The sequence below is a fragment of the Schistocerca piceifrons genome, chromosome 1, assembly GCF_021461385.2.
Source record: "Schistocerca piceifrons isolate TAMUIC-IGC-003096 chromosome 1, iqSchPice1.1, whole genome shotgun sequence".
NCBI classification, from domain to species: domain Eukaryota; kingdom Metazoa; phylum Arthropoda; class Insecta; order Orthoptera; family Acrididae; genus Schistocerca; species Schistocerca piceifrons.
In genome coordinates, this window is record NC_060138.1 from 738,076,246 (window position 1) to 738,091,257 (window position 15,012).

At 40.6% G+C, this 15,012-nt stretch overlaps 1 protein-coding gene across 3 annotated transcripts in view; it reads left to right on the forward strand.

Annotated features, from left to right (window-relative positions):
* LOC124711581 (mannose-6-phosphate isomerase) overlaps positions 1–15,012 on the forward strand; it is a 109,296-nt gene that overhangs the window by 42,302 nt on the left and 51,982 nt on the right. The window lies entirely within an intron of this gene.

The following is a 15,012-nucleotide window of genomic DNA, read 5'->3' on the forward strand; positions in this document are numbered from 1 at the left end:
CAATTTTTTATTCAAATAATCTTTAGAAATGGTGTTTGGCACAGACTTCTCTTGTTTGTAATCATCTCTAAATAAAAGTGTACTACCTTTGGAGCAACATACATTAGTGCATGTAAACCGCTTCACAACATAACCTCAACACACAGGAGGAGGAGGAGGAGGAGATTAGTGTTTAACGTCCTGTCGACAGCGTGGTCATTAGAGACGGAGCGCAAGCTCGGGTGAGGGAAGGATGGGGAAGGAAATCGGCCGTGCCCTTTCAAAGGAACCATCCCGGCATTTGCCCGAAGCGATTTAGGGAAATCACGGAAAACCTAAATCAGGATGGCCGAAGACGGGATTGAACCGTCGTCCTCCCAAATGCGAGTCCAGTGTGCTAACCACTGCGCCACCTTGCTCGGTCTCAACAACACACAGTGAAATGCACACAGGACCCAACTGCTTGTCGTCTGCTAAAAAGTCCAAAGATTCCCACCAAAGCCGGGAAGCAATGAGCTATATGCATGAATCCCTTTTCCAGGAAATCGCGCATGCACCAATGTGCATATATAGTTGGTGCTGTTGAAAATTTATGCGCGTGTGCAAAGTTGAACAGGAAAAAAGGCATCGTGTGGACGCACTTTAACAATAATATTGCTGCTTACCATATGGAGAAGATGTGGAGTCATCACAGTCAGGCACAATGAAAAGACTGCTATACCTTTAAGCTTTTGGCCAAAAGGCCTTCTTCTGAGGTAGAAAACACGCACATTCACACAAGCATTACTCATGCACACATGGCCACTGTGTCTGGTCGCTGCGGCCAGACTGTTGCAATGTGCAGTCCTACCACAGTGGTCGTGTGTGTGTGTGTGTGTGTGTGTGTGTGTGTGTGTGTGTGTGTGTGTGTGTGTATTGTGCTTGTGTCCTTGTGTTGATGATGATGATGATGATTGGTTTTGGGGTGCTTAACAGCGCAGTCATCAGCGCCCCTATAAAGTACCAATTTTTAAACAGTCCAATTTTTTATGCAGTCCAATCTAGCCACTGTCACAAATGATGATGATGATGATGATGATGATGATGATGTGATAATGATAATAACACAAACATCCAGTCTCCGGGCAGAGAAAATCCCCAACCTGGCCGGCAATCAAACCCAGGACCCCGTGATCTAGAGTCAGCAACGCTAACCGCTAGACCACAAGCTGCAGACATTGTGCTTGTGTAAATGTGTGTGTGTTTTCTGCTTTAGGAGCAAGGTTCCATTTGAGATTATCCACACAGATTATCAGCGACTACAAAGTGGTAGTAACAACAGCATCAAAGTAGACAGGGCAGCTAAAACAAGTAGAGGTACTTACATTGTCAGCAAACTAGATAATGAGGCAATAGCATTGTACGTCCATAAGGAACTCAAAATATTTAGCTCTGGAGAGGAGCATGTAGAACTGTGGCTCAGGTTTATAAGACTAATAGACTGTGCACATAACATGTATGTAGTGGAACCATAGCAGGGTTTACTGAAGGATTCGCACAAACCCAAAGAAATTCTGATCATATGTCATACTGGTACCAAAGATAATGTCCAGATACTCACAGATGATATAGGAACTGAAATTAAGGGTAGAAAAGCAAAAGCAGAAATCCTAAACATAGTTTTCCAAATTTTATTCACAAATGAAAATGCAGGTTTATTGCCCAGTTTGATTCTTGGGCCAATGCAAAGATGAGTGATGTAGATATTAAATTGAATGAAGCTCCAGGGCCTGACAAAATACGTATCAGATTCTATACCGAATTTATAAATGATTTGGCTTCTTTTTTAACTATAATATAAAATAATATATCTCTCAAACAAAAAGGAAGTGATCAGCAAAACCATTGTCCAATATCCTTGAAATCCATTTGCTGTAGATTCTTAGGTTCTTATATTCTGAACTCAAAACTTAATCTCTAACAGCATAACTTCCTCCATGCCACCGAACAAGGATTCCAAAAATATCTGTCAGGTGAAACCGAACTTGGATTCAGATGTGGAAGTAACTTTGGGTGTGCCCAGGGCTCTGTTATTTGGACCCTCACTGTTGATGTTGAATATTAGTGAACTTGGTGTTAATAGAAACTTCAGATTTTTTGCAGATGATGCGGTTTTCTATATGAAATTCTGTATGAAAAGCTGCACAAATATTCAGGCTGCTCTTGTTAAGATTTCAAAGTGATGCATAGATTCAGAACTTGATTTAAATCTTCAGAAATGTAGAATTGTGCACACAAAGAAAAAAGTCATGTCCTGTGACTATAACAACAAAGAGTCAAAGTTGTAATTGGTCAACTCATATAAATACCTGGGTGTAACACTTTGTAGGGATATGAAATAGAGTGATCACATAGGCTCAGTCATGGGTAAAGCAGATAGTAGACTTCAGTTTATTGATAGAATACTGGGGAAGTGCAATCAGTCTACAAAGGCGAATGCTTACAAAATCACTTGTGCAACTGGTCCTAGAATATTGCTCAGGTGTGTGGGGCCTCTACCAGATAGGATTTACTGGGAATATTGAATGTATACAGAGAAGGGCAGCGCAAATGGTCACAGGTTTGTTTAATCCATGGGAGAGTTCCACAGAAGAAACTGAACTGGTAGACACTTGAATATAGAGGCAAACTATCCCAAGAAAGTCTACTTACCGTGCTGCAAGAAATGGCTTTAAATGATGATGCTAGGAATATATTGCAATCCTCTATGTATCGCGCCCGTAGGGATCAAGAGGACCAGATTAGATTAATTACATAGTGCACATAGGCATTTAAACTGTTGGGTTTGGACGTTGACCCCAATAGGGGTGGAGGAATCGGCCATTCATAGTTCAGGAGAAGGCACTGCTTCTTCATTTGAACATGGGTCGTGGAGCTGATGGTCACTGGAACTACTCAATGACCTGTTAATGAAACATCCCTGTTTACAATTGTGCTTTATTTATTTTGGTACAGAGACGGGATTGCAGCAGGCAGGAGGCTATTTACTCTGAGTGACTTAGATAGTTGTTGGCACGTTGGGTGCTGAGATCAGCAACTGCTGGCTTGGAGGACAGCCCGTGTTAGCAGTGATGGCCATTGGCGTCAGCAAAGATGACTTCAGGACCTGTGTTAGGTGCAAGTTTTGGCAGCCTGACTATTTTTTTTTTTTTTTTTTTAAACCAGACCATCCAACATGGCTGAAGTAGAAGGCTTACACACACTGGGCGATGACCAGCAACAATGAAGCCTTCAGGGACTCGTGAACAGCAAGAGAGAGATAAGGCAGCTTCTTGCCCAGGCTCAGTTAAGTAACTCACCAGGCGGGTGATCAGCACTAGAAGATAGTCACCAGAAGGTGGCCCTGCAGTGCAAAGGCTCTAAGTTGTCTACATACAGCCTCCAGCTCTGGTGGACGCATACTCCTACAGGAGCCTGAAATCCTCGGAAGATGATTGCATGCTCCATTTCTCACTGGAGTTGTCTTCTTCTCAAGTTAACAGCTGATGGATACAGTGGTATTCAGCATCTCACACACGCCCTGATACAGTCATATACAGAGAATGTCTGTGAGCATTTGACAACAACTGAGAGTGATAGTCTGATATGGGGGTAGTATTTATGAGTGTCTGCTGGTCATTACTTCTCTGACAGCAACACTCCTACCCCAGGAGAGACAACAGGCTGTAGCGACCTTATGTCACCATTGGGTGACGATGGCTTCATTTGTTCTGAGTTTCTTGTTTAGTCTGCGACTGCAGAAGCCTAGCTGGAGCTGTAATATTGCTCAACTTCACCCCTCAGAGGTGCTGACTAGCTGGTTTCATTTCATCAGCTTCCTGAATAAGCACTATTTAATTCGGAACAAGACTTCTTGTGGAATGGTGTCTTGGCTTCAGGCTGACACTCACTTCCCTCTGTATGACCATCATTTTGCTGAGTGTCAGAGGAGCAGTTCATCACACACGACAGATTCGTTGTGCAACAGTCCTCCCTTCTTGAAGAAATCCTGTCTGTGGATGTGACATTCGTACATTTCTGGACAACAAATTTCTGAAAATGTTTTATAAATTCACATAAAAACATAAGATTTTCCTTGTCCTCTTACTCTAATTCTCAGCATAAATCATGTTGTTCATTGGCTGTACCTTATTCTACATGTTACTGTGTATGCTTACCCCAGACCATTGGTAACTGCTGCACTGGATTCTTGATCGCTTGGGCAGCTTTCCACTTGAAGTAGACACACATTACACAAAGCTATGTCAGAACCACAGCAATACCCGAAACTGAGACACTCTTGGGCATAATCATATTGCACTGCTCATTGTGGTATTGCCGAACATGCTGTAACATATGCTCAGTGGTAATACGACATTTCTGTGCAGATGAGTTTGCAACACATCTAATGTTCTTTCTGGCCAGTACAAAGGCTGTACCTGTTTCATTGTAGTTGGCCCAGGAATAGGAGGTGGGAGACAGAATGAAGTTCCTGCTATATCACAGGTTGAATTATTAATGAGTATCCCACTACCTTTCAATTTCAGCCTTGTCATCCCCTTGAGTCCACCTTGTTCATAACAATTCAGTCAGTATCTCCAATTCAAATGCAGAGTAAAACCAATACCTAACACACTTTGGAAGAATGGATGCGGCATTAGAACATCTCTTTGACCTCCTGCCACCTCAGTTTCACCTAACAATAACTGTATCTGAAATGCTCACATGCTGCTCTGGACCATCTTGGTTGGGTGTATGGTAATACTTTCTCTTTTGCTTAATTAGAATTCATCCATTGACATCAACAATACCTTACTTTCTCCTTGCAGATTACCAATACTTCCTGCATCTTCATCTGCATATATTTCCTCATAGCTTCCTATTTTACCTAATGCGAGTGTGTTGCAGATCACCTGTAATATATGTTGATACTTGCTATGGGAAATCAAATGAATATATGAAGTCTAGCTCTGTCGGTGTTAATTTAAACTGTTGACATGTTAACACGATGTCAAGCTTTGGTCTGCAAGCTTCAGCATATGGTGTAGTTCTAGTTTTTCCTGCACCCTTCACAGGCCAGCAGGGACCTATCTTGGAGGTAACCGTGTAGGAGCCATTGTCCATGTAGGAAGTGGTGTACCAACTCTGTAATGCTGTCGCTTCCACCTGTGCACCCTCTATGCTATTTGCTAAGAGACTAGAGAAGTCTTACTACAGCAGTTCTTACATCTAGTAAATTAAATTGGGTTTGTATCATGTCTAAATCTTGATTGATTGTGCCCATGGTTATCTTTGTATATATTGTTTGTTCAGTAGTTAAATCCTGTGTCATCCATTTATTATCCAGTACACCTTGCTCTGTATCTGGGGGGGGAGACAACCCATTTCACTCTCTCTTCACCTTCAAGGAGGGATGTACATTGTTCATCATCTCCCAGCACACTGCATTACCATAGCGTGCTCGCATTTGAATTACACACTATACCGGCTACCGTTCCCATTATTTTATTATTTTTATGTATTTTCTGTTTTCTTAGACTTACCTTGATTCAAGGACAGGCCAAATGTTGCACATTAGTTATTATATGTGTGCAGAATACACATTAGCTTCAAACGGTTTCAAATGAGTTAATATAACTAAGCATTATGGTCTTTAAGGGGGGGGGGAGGAGGAATGTAAAATCTCTACTTAAAAAAATATATAAATAATTCAGTAAATCTGCGTACTATACCTTTCAGCCATCTGGCCCACAGCTAAATATACATTCAGAATCCAAAGGGACATGCTACTGCTCTCCTGTACTAAGCTACACTACACTCCTCTCATCTACTTTGTATCGAAATGAAACTAGATTTCCTCATTTGCCAGGGTAGGCAGCCTCTGGTGCACTGAGGCACAGCTCCAGGATTCACAGGTGCTGTACTACCATGCTGCTCCGGGTTGAAGAGATTACAAGGTGTCTGTCAGAGTCTTAGGAAATCCTTCCTGGTCATCCCTAAGGCTCATCTGGATGCCTCCATAAGGTTGTTGCAAGTAGATGTTTACCCAAGGTACATCTTGCTGCCATATTGTGTGGCCTCCTCTTCATTGTTTTTTGATCATGAAGGCTTGCAGGTTGTAAGCTGATAATTTAACTGGCAGTTAGTTCAGTTTGTGCCAAAGCTCCTCACTTCTAATTATGTGCTGTACAGGTGTATTGACAAAGACCTTCCTATCCTGGTCTGTAACGTTTTGTCTATGGCACACTACCAAATGATGCAGTCCAGAGTGTCAATTGTTCCACATTCAGAAATAACTGTGGTATGGTGTTGTGTTATCAGTAAGTAGCTGAGATGTGAACTGAGTCATCACAGATACTGTATAACTCCCTTGGTCTGAAGGTAGTATGCCATTCTTGATCTTTATTTTATGTTAGGAAGGAACTGGTATATTCTCTTCTGTGTTTCTGCCCTGTCTCAGGTCCTGGTGTTTGTCATATTCTGTAGATGATTAAGTAATGGCTCCATGCTAACATCCCAATATCCTATACTAACATATAATAACGCCATCGAACAAGGACAGTGATATAGACATAACTGTCAAGCTTTTCCGTACACCTCATAAAAATGAATAATCACTGGTGCAGCCCAAGTGCATGCTGCACCTTGCATAGATCCTGCTTCCTAGTTTCTGTCTCCTTCCTTCTCTTTTTGTATTTTGCTTTCATCATAGGTAGCAGCACCGACACTTGCAGTAATGTGCCTAGGGTATTCATAAAAGGTGTACCGTATCTTATGTGGGCAATGGAAGTTCGCATTGGCAATTGCAACTACACATTCACAGGAAATATCATCTATATGACTTGGTATGGCCCCTGATAATTCATAAGAAATTTGTTAATTTTGACCTTTAATGTACAGGGACTTGCTAGCATGACCCATTGGCCAACTCTATACTCAAGTAACCTAACAGTACGTTGTCCTGTCCTTTCCTACCACTCAAGGGCTTTAGTATTTGCCCTCCTCACCCGCTTCCACTCAGCCTTTAATGTTTTTGCAAATTTTTGTATTGATTTCTCATTTTTGTCAATTTTAGGTTTAATAACAGTGAAAAGTTATGGTATCTTCCTACCATATACCATCTCATATGACAAGAGGCCAATACTGTCTTGCACATTTGAGTTATTTGTGGCTTTTACATAGGGTAGATAAACATCCCAGTCATTGTGGTGCTTATTTGCATAATAACTCAACATTTTACCGATGTTACAGTGAACGTGCCCAGTCCTCCCGTTTGTCTAAGAATGGAAGGGACCAGTTCTTAGCTTGCAGATTCACAATAAATGGCTTTGTTACTTAATTATTTAGAACAGATAGTTGTCGTCTTGATCTGTAATTACATGCTGACAGTAGGCAGGACGGTACTCATTGTCGAGTGGATGGATAGTGTAGCGGATCGTGGGACCAGAAGGGAGAGGAATTTTTGCACGTTGTATCAGATAAAAGGGATATATCTGCAAAAGTGAAACAACAGAGAAAATTATAAGAACATTATGGAGCAGCATTCAATATTGAAGAGGTCACAATAACAGGCTACATTGCTACAATAACAGGCTACATTGCTACAACAACAGCTCAAGATGATGAAAAGTAAGTTTGCAAGAAACTATTTTTTTTTTTTTTTTTTTTTTTTTTTTTTTTTTTTGCCAAGAATGGTGCAGCAGAACATTTTATGGAGACAGGCGTACCTTTGGAGTGTGGAACAGTGGGTGATGAGTCAAAGTGAACTGGGTTTGAACTGTATTTTATATGTTTGAGCAAATTGTTAAGACTGAACTATTATAAAATTATTAATTATGGCCGAAACTGGAGATTCAGGTTACATGTAGTGGCACACCTTGTTCAGCATTACGTGAAGGGGCACAAAAGGAGAAAACTGTTATTGGTGAATAAGAAATAATGAAGGTGTTGAGGCATTAAAGGAAGAAACAGGAGAAAAAGTTATTACAGGTGTTAGCGGAAAAACAGGAGAAGAAAGAGAGACAACAGGAGGTGTAACATTTGAGAGAGGAGGAGGAGGAAGAGAATACAGATGTTGGTACACTTACGTAATTGTTGCAGTTGTGTTGAGATGCTAATTTTTCGCGTATTCACGAATGTAGTGAACTCCGTGCCAATTTGACGACTGATGCATACCGTCTTCGTAGTATTTTAGTTTTAATTGTCAGCAATACAGAATCGGCTTTTAGAGACTGCGTCTTACACTGTGTGGTATATAGATACAGTCCGTAACAGTTGCTTCTGTTGGGAATGTTACTGGTAGTTCCAGTAATGACTAATTATTATTTATCTGTTTGATTATATTAAAAACAGGTATCACCTTTACTCCGTATATACTTACAACGAATTTCGATAAATGTACGAGGGTGGTTCAGAAAGTAACCTCCGATTGGTCACAATGCGGGTTGTAGGGGGGAGTAGCGACGCCATCTGTGCGTTCACGCACTCAACAGGTCAGTCGGCATCAAGCCGTGGTCGAATGAACGTCGTACCTGCGCTAGTTTAGTTTTTGTGGCAGTTTGAAATGTGTGCTGCAATAGAAAACCCCGCCAAATGTGAAGTGCGTGCTGTCATAAGGTTTTTTACAGCCAAAGGATATTCTGCAGCAGCTATTCGTCGTGAGCTTTGTGCCGTGTACGGACCAAGAGTTATGAGTGAAGGAGTTGTCCGTGAATGGGTACGTTTATTTAAAAGTGGACGAGAAAACGTTCATGATGATGAGAGGAGTGGTAGACCATCATTGGTGACTGACGAACTCGTTCAGACAGTTGATGCAAAAGTTCGTGAAAATCGACGTTTCTCAATGTCGGAGTTGTCTACTGGTTTTCCACAGATTTCTAAGACTGTCTTGTACGAGATAGTGACAGCAAGATTGGGTTACCGTAAGTTCTGTGCACGATGGGTGCCCAAAATTCTTACCGACCACCACAAAACTCAAAGAATGGCCTCTGCATTAGACTTTCTGTCACGTTATGAGGATGAAGGAGAACCATTGTTAAACAGAATCGTGACCGTTGACGAAACCTGGATTAAGTACGTGAACCCTGAGACAAAAGAACAATCAAAGATGTGGGCACATTCAAATTCGCCTACCAAACCAAGAAAAGCCTCGCAAGATTTTTCTGCCAGAAAACTGATGGCAACGGTGTTTTGGGATGCCAAAGGGGTGTTGTTGGTTGAATTCATGGAACGTGGTACGACCATTAATCAAGACGTGTACTGTGAAACAATAAAAATGTTACGACGGGCTATACAGAACAAACTCCGTGGTATGCTGACTTCCCGGTATCGTTTTTTTGCACGATAACGCCCGTCCTCACTCTGCTCGCAGAACAACGGCCCTTCTTGAGTCCTTCAAGTGGGACATTATCAACCATCCACCTTACAGCCCAGACCTGGCGCCAAGTGATTATCACCTCTTCATGCATTTGAAGAAATGGCTCGGGTCACAGCGGTTTGATGACGACGAAGAGCTCAAAGATGCGGTCACAGGCTGGCTCCAGGCACAAGCGGGTGATTTTTATGCAGAAGGAATTTCAAAGCTTGTGAAGAGATACGATAAGTGCCTCAATCGCTATGGAGACTATGTAGAAAAATAGTGCAAAGATGTAGATGTAAGATGTATATATTAAAATATTTTTATTTAACTTGGTGTATTTTTTTAAATCAACCGGAGGTTACTTTCTGAACGGCCCTCGTATTAAACACTAGAAAAGAGGCTGCTTACCAGTGACATTATTCAGTTGTTTCTATATATGTTTAGCATTTCAGCTCTGCTAGTCAAAGAACCTATGTGACCTACCAGCCCTCTCCTGTCCTATTCTGTTTGTGGAATGACCTGCTCTTGATACACCACCATACAAGATGAATTTCTCTAACGTCATCATCATGGTGTTGTATGTTGGGAAAAATAATATGCTACTGAATTCAATTTGGATTGTGTGCTTTCGGCATTTTAATAGGAAATCAGTCCATGAGTGACAGTGCCTGCCTTGCTGCTAAATACTGCAGGAGCATGAACAATAAGATTTGAAGGTTCGTTTACCTCGTATGTTATGCCATACCAACTAATCAGAATCATAGTTGCAAAATTCGTATAATTTTTTGAAACTTTGTCTATGAGGTGTGCCTTCAGTTTTTTTAAAAGATTTTCTGTTAATGGCTCTTCTTTTTTTTCTTCTTTTTCTTTCTTTTATTTATTTATTTTTTTTTTTTTTTAAAGAATTTAGCACCGCAATACAGATTATACAGTCAGCATGGAGAAGAATAGAATGGCAATGTAGAATTTATATCCGTATGTTCTGCTTGAGCAGCTTTGGCATAAATGGTCAAGTTTTATAACTTTCACGGTGTTGTTCTTAAATTCAATATATTTTCTGTAAGTTATGGTTTTTCAATGTCTGCTTTATTCCTTTATCTCCAGTTTCATTTGCAACAATTAATGAAAGATTAATCAGTAAAACTACTGCACTCCATTGGAAATGGACGAGATATTCCAACATACGATGAGAGAGAGCAATTAGACTGAGGCTATGTGAGATTTTTAGTTGAAGTATCATACAAGCAGATGCTAGAGACAAGGAAGAAGTGGTAATCCAGAGCTAGGTTTGCACAAGCAAGTGATAGCTATCAGCTTATTAACAGCAATTGCACATTCTTTAAATGCCTGAGCCGCCACTGTTTTTCCAGATTTTTTGTTCCATTCACTGTACCACTGGACAGGTCTTATGCCGAGCCTCTGATGTCTTCACAGGTCATGTTGCTACTGTAATGAAACTTCCTCTCTGCAGTGGAATCTGCATTATTATGATTTTTTTTCTTTTTGCTTTCTGGAACAAATTATTTTTCAGTGTAGATTCCTCTTTCTCATCACTGCACTTTGTCTGAGGTTTTATAGTGAGAGAAATTCTACACTAAGATTCTGAAAAATATTCCATGTTTCGGTTTCTTAACTACTGCAGCATACTCAAAATTGTATCCAACTACAAACTCATTAGACATAGGAATAAGAGAACAAAGATTCAAAATGTGGTCGTCTGGGGGATATTTCCAAAGTTCACAAGTTTTCCCCTTTGCCAAAGGCCCACTGTAGACAGTTGCACTTTCCTCATAAAATATGAGACTTTTCTTTTGCAGTCAAGGCATCTTATCACTTATTTTTTTCATGTATTTGGTCCAGAAGTCTTGCATAGTATTTGCTAGTTAGTGTCGTATCTTTCACAAGTTAATCAGTAAGTAAGCGACGCCCTGAACTGTGTGATGGCCACGGCAGCGTATTGCTTTGCTGTGCAACTTATTTACTGTTTAGGGAAGACTATGCACATATTATATCCCTGCATATTACTCCACAGCAGCAGCTGAAGTGTTAAAACCAGTACAGTTTTCAAGGGAATCCTATACCAATCTTTCTGCAAAATAGTGGCAAGGTTCGGTAAGGATGATGGAGGTGGATAATGATCATGCGCACTTCTCTCCAAAGTATACAACAAAAGCGTCCTGACATACCAATGTAAATACACTATGTGATCAAAAGTGTCCCGATACCCCCAAAAACGTATGTTTTTCATATTAGGTGCAGTCTGCTGCCACCTACTGCCAAGTACTCCATATCAGCATTCTCAGTAGTCATTAGACATCGTGAGAGAACAGAATGGGGCACTCCACAGAACTCACGGATTTTGAACGTCGTCGAGTGATTGGGTGTCACTTGTGTCATACATCTGTACACAAGATATCCACACTCCTAAACATCCCTAGGTCCACTGTTTCTGATGTGATAGTGAAGTGGAAATGTGAAGGGACACGTACCGCACAAAAGCGTACAGGTCGACCTCTGTTGACTGACAGAGACCGCTGACAGTTGAAGAGGGTCGTAATTATAATAGGCGACATCTATCCAGACCATCACACAGTGATTCCAAACTGCATCAGGATCTGCTGCAAGTACTATGACAGTTAAGCGGGAGGTGAGAAAACTTGGATTTCATGGTCAAGCGGCTACTCATAAGCCACACATCATGCCAGTAAATGCGAAACAATGCCTCGCTTGGTGTAAGGAGCGTAAACAGTGGATGATTGAACTGTGGATAAATGTTGTGTGGAGTAACGAATCGTGGTACACAATGTGCCGATCCCATGGCAGGGTGTGGGTATGGTGAATGCCTAGTGAAAGTCATCTGCCATTGTGTGTAGTGCCAACAGTAAAGTTCGGAGGCAGTGGTGTTATGGTGTTGTCATGTTTTTCGTGGAGGTGGCTTGCACCTCTTGTTGTTTTGCATGGCACTATCACAGCACAGGCCTACAGTGATGTTTTAAGCACCTTCTCGCTTCCCACTGTTGAAGAGGAATTTGGGGATGGTGATTGCATTTTTCAACACCTGTAGAACAGCTTTGTGCCAGGCCTCACTGACTGACATTGATACCTCTCCTCAGTGCAGCACTCCTTGAATAATGGGCTGTCGTGCCCCAAGAAACCTTCCAGTATCTGATTGAACATATGCCTGCGAGAGTGATAGCTGTCATCAAGGCTAAGGAGGGGCCAACACCATACTGAATTATTACCAATGGAGGGCGCCATGAACTTGTAAGTAATTTTCAGCTAGGTATCCGGATACTTTTGATCACATAGTGTAGATGTAGCTGCTGACAACACTTTATTTTCTCATTTTGTGAAGTAAGTTTTCAACTTAATTATGTTCCGTAATTATGATTAGCAACACCAACTGCAATGTGCCGTTGTGCTTTTTGTGGTGTTTCACACCCTGTAGCAAACATTGATATTATGGACACTGGACAGTACAATGAAGATAATCATTTCAATTTATGGCTGAATACGGATGAACTTGCAATGCAGGAACCATGGTACTCAGATGTAAGTGTGGCTGAGTCCCCAATTAACCAGAATGAAGACAGCAAGCTCTTGACTATGGATGTCGACACTACAAACTGTAAGTTGAATAGTAAATGTTTATCTGATGAGACAGATGTGAAGAAAGATTAGCACCTGGCAAAAGCAAAGAAATTACTGAATAAAATTGACAAAATGACTTCACAGGTATTGCATTACAGTAACTTGGAATACTCTTTAGAATCAGTTACCAGTTACACTGCTTTGAATATTTAAAAGTTTAAAACTGATGTAAAAACAACCTTAACACATCCTGTTCCAGTTCAGTCAGTCAGATACACATAGAAGCTGTGTATGTGAAATCCAAGAACAATTGACACAAAGTCAATTTATCAGGTCCTTTTTGCATATACATAGAAGGAAAGGCTGGAGATGTTGGCAACATGCACATGATACCATTGGGAAAAATTGTTTTTCAAGCAGGACCAGGCTGACGGAGGAACATAATAAATATCTGCTTAGTAGGGACAAATTACTTATAATAAACCTAACTTCTGCACAAGTGGCAAACAACTTAGTAGAATCATTACTGTTTCCTAGTAAACAGTATTTGCCTACATTCAAGCTCACAGGTTAACCTGGTGTGATGTAATCCATGATGTTGATGTGAATGTTAGTGATGATGAATAAATGCAATCATTGATAGAATGCAATCATTGATAGAGTTTCTCAGCATCAGGATGACATAAGCATGTTTTAAATGGGAATTCTTGGTCATCTCTGTCAGAAAAACTTATTTTGATTCCCAACATTTGCCAGAACGTGTAAGCGAATATAAGATGAGGTGTCAAGTCTGACCACATGTAGCAACACGTTGTATTGTAGACAGGCACAATGAAGAGACTGTTGCACATACAGCTTTCGGCCAAAGAGTTCTTGAGAACGGAAAACACACACACAAGTAATGGCACTGCCAGAGATAATGGCCATGTGTGCACGAGCTGTTCTTGCTTGTGTGAATGTGTGTGTATAGAAGGCTTTGGGTGAAAGGTAACTGTTTAACAGTCTTTTTCATTATGCCTGTCTACAATTCAACGTGTCATCTTTACAGTAAGTAGCAATCTATCCTTTTCTATATATTATTGATTTTCCAACATGGAGTTTCCATTGTTTCATATGTAGCAACATTTCGACAAGGTGTCAGTTGTCTAAGATTCGACCATATCAGCTGTCTATGTCGTTCTCAGAACTTGTGGTAACAGTCATTCAGCAGATGGATGCTCAAATCCAAGTACCATGTGTGTTCATTGTAAAGGGAATCATAACTCGATTGATAAGGCAGACCGTATGCGAAAGTTGCGATGTTTCAGTGGCTGAGAGAGGACAAGCAAGTTGACCACTACATATAGGGTATGTATACCTCAGGGCAATGGGGAAATCCAGGAAAAAGCTGGGGATTTATTCATCTGGGAGAAATCCAGGAAAAGCCCAGGATTTTTGTGGAATTTTCATTGTTTTTGTTTTCAGTTAAATTTTTGTAATTTTGACTTGTAAGAACTGATAGGATAACAAAAAATTTTACTTTACTCTGCTACTGCAGAATAACACTGCAGCAATAAGACATAAATGAGAAAAGAACACTTAAATTAAACTTCAGTTACAAAGAAAATGTGTCATTTACAACAACAGAACACAGTGCCCATACAAACATGTGCTGACAGCAAAATGTGTCAAAGGCTATGCAATACTTCATAACAACAAACTGCTTTCGATGCATCTTTCTCATGGGCCTCATTTTGATGAGTGTGACATCACAACTGTTTACATTTCTTACGGGTCATGCGAAAGTATTGCAAATGGCAGTTTCAAAAACATAGAAGCAGCCTCAGCAACAAACAAAGCCTCCAGTAATTCCTAGTCATTCATCATCAAAGTAAGCTACAATTAGGACCCATTGCACCAAATCCATATTGTCCACAGCATTACAAATTTCCTTGTCAAAAAGAAACAACACACACAGTATGTCTTCTTCAGATGTGACCTGCAAGACTCATATTATTGAAAGTCTTGTGAACTTTTTTGCTGTACTTACAAGACAAGCTTAATCACTGAACTTGGAATTAGTAGAC